A 6,604-nucleotide genomic window follows, 5' to 3' on the forward strand; every position below is an offset into this window, starting at 1 on the left:
GTAGGAGGCTCGTGGCAGGGGTGGCTCGGGGCCCAGTGCGATCCTCTGCCCCTGAATGGATCTATACTACAAAGAAACCAGCAAGACTGGTCAGTCCTGCCAATAACATGAGAAACAGATGACACGGGTCCCCGGGTCTCCAACAGCAGCCCCATGATTTGCTTCACATGCTTCAAAACAGCTTCTAGAACTGACACTCGGATCTGTCCGTGGCTTCCAAGCACACAAAGATGGATTCCTTGGGAACACGCAGTTCTGTCTCTGGTTTGGATTTCTTTTTAAAAAATGGAGGTAAAATGCACATGACATGAAAGGTACCACTTTGACTATTGCACGGTGAACCACTCTTGGGTACTCAGCACCCTGTGCCTAGCTCCCCAATGTCCTCACAATCCCAAAAGCAAACCCTGTCCCCATTAGCAGCCTTCCTATCCCCGTCCCCCAGCCCCTGTCCCCATGGAGCTGCCTGTTTCAGATACTTTGTACGCATGGGTTCCTTCCATATCTGGCTGGGTTTCCAGTGACCCCGGCTTCCACGTGTTGAGGAACTGTACTGCCAACGTGCACTGAGAATTTCCACCCACACTGTCTCGTTTCATCCTCACGATGGCCGCAATGACGGGCGCATGTCACAAAGGGAGAGGGCCAGGCGTCGGAGACTTCTCACAGAGAGCTAGATATGCCCCCTCTGAAGTCCGCCTTCCAGGGCGCCGTCCCCCTCTTCACAACTCAAGGCAGGTAAGAGCCTGGGACGAACATGTGAAGCCATTGCCAACTTCTTTGGCTACAAAATGGGGCTAAGAATCCTCCCCCTGGTGCTGCTCAGGTCCTTACGGGACCCAAGGCTCTGTGAGACGTGAGGATATGGGCCGAGGATGATGGGCGTCTCAGATGAAGCCACTGGTCCCTCAGGGATAAGGAGCCCACATGGAATGCCCTCACTGCCGTCCGCTGTGCAGTGAAGTCCTGTCTGAGGATGTGAGCCCCAGAGAGACTCAGGATCTGGCTCCTGGAGAGGAGGGAGGGAATGGGGTGAGGACAGGGCTCCATCACCCTGGGCCGCACCTCCCATGCGCAGACACTTGGATTCTGTCCAAGCTGCGTGTAGGATCTATTCAACAGTGAACTATTTTAAAAGAAAGACCACACAGAAATCCGTACACAAATGCTCATAGCAGCATTATTTGCAATAAAAGAGCCAAATGTTGGTGGAAGGAACCCAAATGTCCATCAACGTGTGAATGGATAAATGAAAGGGGGTCTATCCCGCGGGATACCCTCAGAAAGGGAGGAACTCCTGCCACATGCTACCCAGGATGAAACCCGAGTTCGCCCAGTGAAAGAAGTCAGCCGTAGAAACCCACGTAGTGCATGACTCCATTCATACGAAACGTGCAGAACAGGCAAATCCACAGAGACAGAAAGTCCATTAGCCGTTCCTGGGGGAGGGGGAATGGGAAGAGCTACTGTGAGTGGGATTTCTTTTTGGGGTGATGAAAATGTTATAAAACTGGCGAGGGTTGCACAACTCTGTAGATATCCTACAAATTATCAAATCGTACGCGTTAGGTGGGTGAATTGTATGGTATGCGAATGATATCCTGATGATACTGTTGAGAAAATAAATCAAAGGCTTGCGAATGACTCTGCCTCCCCACCCGCCTTATCCCTGACAGTGGTGTGGTTTACAGCCATCCTTCTTTCTCCCTCAATCTTCTCTCTCCCTTTGCTTATTTGCTCCACACAGACCATAGAAGCCGGATCATGGTTGAGAGATTCCCCGCTGAGGGGAATGCCCTCGCAAGGGTGCAGTGCCCGGGCCACAAGCCACCCACCATGCATGGCACACCGTGACCTCCCTGTGACAGGTCTGGGGGGACAGTGTCCCAACAGCCCTGCCCAGTGACCTGACTGGTTCAGAGAAAGGGCTTTCGCCCCGAGGTTTGGGTCCCAGGCAATAGAAGCAGAACCACACGGGGGCTCAAAGGGGTCTACCATCCCCATTTTACAGCTGGATAAGGCCCACAGTGGTGGTGGCTGAGCAGGCAAGGGGGCACCTCTTGACCCCAGAAACAGAAGCCTCAGGGGGATCCAGACCGCCTCCCACCTCCCTCCACACCCCCGCATCTCCGCCCCAGCTCTGAGCAGGACTCAATTCAGGAGTTAACTCTCAACCCTTTTCTGGGGAGCTCATAGTGGGGGGCTGAGTTGCACTGCCACTCTCCTCCACTGCCTCCACTGGGTTCAAAAACCGCCTCTCTTTAGGCCCATTTGCATTTTAATAGGGAACCCAAAGGGTTCTCTGAGGGTAGAGTTTAGAATCTGACTAGCAGGGTGTCTAGCACATTCTGTGTGGGGAAAGCACAGAACCAGTTGCCTAAACACACTTCTCCCCAGGGAACACTCTTGTTTGCTCAGGAAGGTGGGGAGAATGTATTCCAATCCTCTGTCTGCCTCAAACACTAAACTCGCTGCCCCCAAGCTAGCTTCCCCAGGGATCATTTGTTCCCAGAGCTCATGGCACCTGGAGGAAGGGAACATTGCTGGCTCCTCCGGTATCTTGGCCAAGGGCCTCCTGGCGTCCTGGATGCGGGAGCAGTTTCTAGCCCAAGGATGTGGTGGCAGGCGGAGGGGCGGCCCGCATGGGTGTCTAAGTGACAGCAGAGTCAGGGGGGCAGAGGCTGAGCTGGGACCTGGTTCCACTCGGGGACGTGATGATACATAGCATGGGAGGGTTTGGGGAGCCAGGTGCCTCGTTGTTGGAGGACAGAGTTAGGAATGTGCAAAGGGAGAAACCCCCCCACGAACCCCGAGATGCTGGCTTTTGAGGGGTCACACAGCATGGCACTCCAAATATGCCACTTGGGGAGAAGGATTATTTAGAGCTGAAGACAACGGAGAAGAGGCGGAAACCAAAAAGCGCTCTGCCATCCCCCTCCTTGCTTGAAAGTAGCACACAAATTTGTTAAGGTGCCCGTCTCCCCTCTCTACGAGAAGTTCATCACCAGAGACAACTCCAGACCCTTCTCAGTCCAGAGAAGCCACCAGAGGAATCACGTAATAAACCTCACTAACTAGGCCTTATCTTCTCCCTGTTCCGCCATATATTTGCCCTCCCACAATTCCCTGCCCTTGAAGTTCAAAGTCCTTATCCTTTGTCTTGTCGCTTCTCTGAAACTGTATTGTCCTTTTGTTAACCTGCCTCACTAGCCCCGTTGCACCCTCTTTGTTACTCATCTCTAGAGGCGCTGCCTGATGGCTGGACGCACCTGCTAATAAACTCCAGTTTGGGGGTCACCTGGGTGCCTCTGCCTTCACCTCAGGTCATGATCCCAGAGTCCTGGGATCAAGGCCCATCAGGCTCTCTGCTCAGTGGGAAGCCTGCTTCTCCCTCTCCCACTTCCCCTGCTTTTGTTCCCTCTCTGGCTGTCTCTTTCTCTGTCAAATAAATAAAATCTTTAAAAAATTTTTTAAATAAATAAACAAACTCCGGGGGGGAGGGGGGGTTGGGTATTTTTGTTTTTTTTCTTGTTAATCTGTCTTTTGCCAGTCTAATTTACAGGGCCCCAGCTGGAAAACCTGGAAAGGTGGAGGGGGGAAAAGCATTAAATTTTTCCTCCCCTACACTTGGAAATGAAGGTTTCATGTAAGCCCGTGGTTTATACCCATATTAACTATACACATATTATTAACAAAGAAGCAACAGACTCAAAACAGAGCCATCATGCTCAGCCCCTCGTCGGAGAAACGTGACTTAAGATCTAACTTAAATGTAATTTCCACCTAGACCATGAACATAACCTTGCACCAGTCAATCTGGAATGGCTCCTTATTTTTGAGGGTCTATTTTCTGGGCTCTCTAAGCTGCTGGTAATTGTTCTAAGCCACCAACATTGAGGTAATTTGTGACACAGCAGGGGATCATCGTGAAACTGAGTATTTCACTCTTCCCAGGTCCTAACACCCTCACGTGGGCTTCCCAAGGGCACCTCCTGCACCCAAGCCGCCTGCACCCAAGCCCTCCCCGCCCCTCTCCTCCACCTTCAGAGGAAGCTCCAGCCCAGACAGGTTGGTCAATGAGAACGTGGGGACGATCTGATGTCCCTCAACAGAGGCCTGGCAACATAGCAGCACAGTCACTCCACCGAGTCCAATACAGTCACGAACCTGAAGAATTACAACCATCTCAACCAGCTTGGAGCGATCCCCCACAGCAAATGTGGAAAGAAAAAAAAGCTACAGGAGGAATGTGGAAAGGAAAGAAGCTACAGGAGGATAAATCAAGCGCAAAGCTCTTTATAAGGTGTATGGAACACACAGAGGGACATGAAGGAACATTTGCGGACATGTAGGTACTCAACGTAGAAGCACAAAGGCACTCGGGAGAATAACAAATGCTAAAAACCCAGCAGTAGTCATGTCCAGGTTCAGAGGGATGAGGGCTGGGGCTGGGAGGGGCTGGATTTAATTTCTTTACAAAAAACTGAAGCAAAGGGGCACCTGGGCGGCTCAGTTGGTTAAGCGTCTGCCTTCAGCTCAGGTCATGGTCCCGGGGTCCTGGGATTGAGCAGGGAGCTTGCTTTTCCCTCTCCTCCCTGCCTACGCACGCTCTCTCTAGCTCTGTCTGTCTGTCTCTCTCTCTGTCAAATAAATAAAATCTTTAAAAAAGAAAAAAAATTGAAGAAAATAGGAAGAAGATAAAACTCGTCAGTGAGTCGGTGGGTGTTCGTTGTGTTTTTTTCCCACTCTGAGCTGTGTATTTGTTGTATGTAACGATAAAAACAAATGATCGTTGTAACCCGCAGAGGGGACTGGGGCTTTCTGCTGCCAGTTGAGGCCCTGGTTCTGGAGCCTTCCAGAGGGAGGCCTGACCTCACCCGTGCCTTTGTGTTCAGAACCACAAGACCTCTCCTATCTGAAAATGTCCGGTGGGTCTCCAGCCACAGTGAGTGACTCACCCCCCGGCCCACTGCAGAGCAGTGCCCAGAAGGGGCCTGATACACTGCAGCCGCTGTGCCCAGAAACGCTCCCCAGGCCTCTGACCAAGACACAGGAAGGGAGACGAGAGGTTTCCAAGCACACAGGCCATCACTCTGCCCAGAGTCTATTGCCTCCCACTTGATATTTGCTATTTCTGCAGCCCTCCAAAGCCATTAGTTACAATAGCTCCCCTAAGTAGGTCACAGCAATTATCCCCTTTTAGGGGAAATAACTATAGTAATAATAATTGTGAGCCACAGGTTGGCATTTAGTGTTCCGCTGTTCTCCGAACTGCTTGGACACTTGACAGGCCCGTGTTGGAATGAAGCTGTTCAGAGAAGCTGGGGCTTGGCGTTCCACTTACTAGTTCCAGTTTTCTAGAAGGATCGAAGGTGCGAAGAGGATAACTGAATTCCCCAACCTGCCCCAAGGTCACCCTGGACTTCTGGGGGTGGGGCGCAGGGAGGGCATCCAGTACACTTCAGAGATGGAGGCCTCCCTTACCCCCCACTCTCATCGTCCATCAACAGAGCATGAGGTGGGCTTCTGGTAGGGGGCGAGTTCTGCTCAACCATTTCGTGAGCCGGTGTCGTTCCTCTCTGCCCAGGTTCTGGCATAAGCATCACGTATCAACTTCCCTTCCAGGCTGTGTCTCCCCCGTCCCTCCACATGGTTCTGGGGAGGCTGCCGGGCACAGCTCACCTGCTGCGGGGGTGAGCAGCCCATCAAAATGGGAACATAAGACTCATTTTCCAAAAAACACATTAGAAGTTGTAAACCCAGGCTGCAATTAGAAGCAGAAAAAAATCTGAGTGTCACAGTGGACCACAAGATAAATTCAAGTCAACCAGATAATGCTGCCTTTAAGAAAAACACGTAGGCAGGGTTCCAGTTGGAAACCTAATGTTTGGGGACAAACAAAGCTATTCTTATTATATTCCCCACAGCTGCAGGAGAGGGGGGCTCCTCATGAAGAACAATGAAAATGCCTGAGCCCTTGAAGGACGATCTAGAGGAATTAAGAGCTCAAAGGCTTGTGAGGAGGAGCAGAGAAAACCAGAGCCTCTACCCACCCTGGATCTGCACAACCTCGAGAGTGAGCACCTCCTTGTCCCCCCAGGTCTGCCCCTGACCCCCCTCACCTGTAATATGTTCGCCTGAAATTAGAATCAAACCTATGCATATGAAATCATCTTGATGTACATTTTCAATATCTTACAATTTTATTTATCAGTTATAGCTCTATAAAGCTGGGGACAATACCAGACTCAGACCCCCAGATGTCCACCCACCAGCTTCTGGGGGGCTGATACCTTGTCTTATCTACCACTGCTTACTTTTGGGGGGGATGGGAAGATGGAGATGCAGAAAGACACACAAGCTGGCGGACAGGTCCCACAGCTGGCTAGGGGACTCTGCACTTGAACTCAGGCGGCCTGATGCTGGACTTGTGTCCTTCACCACTGTTCTACCCTGCCCTCCCAGCAAACCCTCGGTGCTGCACACATTCTCCCAGGAGCCTGACTCTGGGTCCTGAACCTGTGGGCTCTGGATCTTAAAGCTGCTGAGGTCCCTCTCCTCACACCCCTATGTGGTCTCTCTGCTTACACCCCTGCCCTATCCT

At 51.6% G+C, this 6,604-nt stretch overlaps 1 long non-coding RNA gene across 1 annotated transcript; it reads left to right on the forward strand.

Annotated features, from left to right (window-relative positions):
* The first annotated feature begins 695 nt into the window (after positions 1 to 695).
* LOC309851475 lies at positions 696 to 6,169 on the forward strand. Its single transcript, XR_014304797.1, has 2 exons — positions 696 to 738; positions 5,928 to 6,169. It is a non-coding gene; the product is annotated as an uncharacterized lncRNA (long non-coding RNA).
* Positions 6,170 to 6,604: the final 435 nt, after the last annotated feature.

Source organism: Mustela nivalis (genome assembly GCF_964662115.1).
Source record: "Mustela nivalis genome assembly, chromosome: 17".
In the NCBI taxonomy this organism is placed as follows: Eukaryota; Metazoa; Chordata; class Mammalia; order Carnivora; family Mustelidae; genus Mustela; species Mustela nivalis.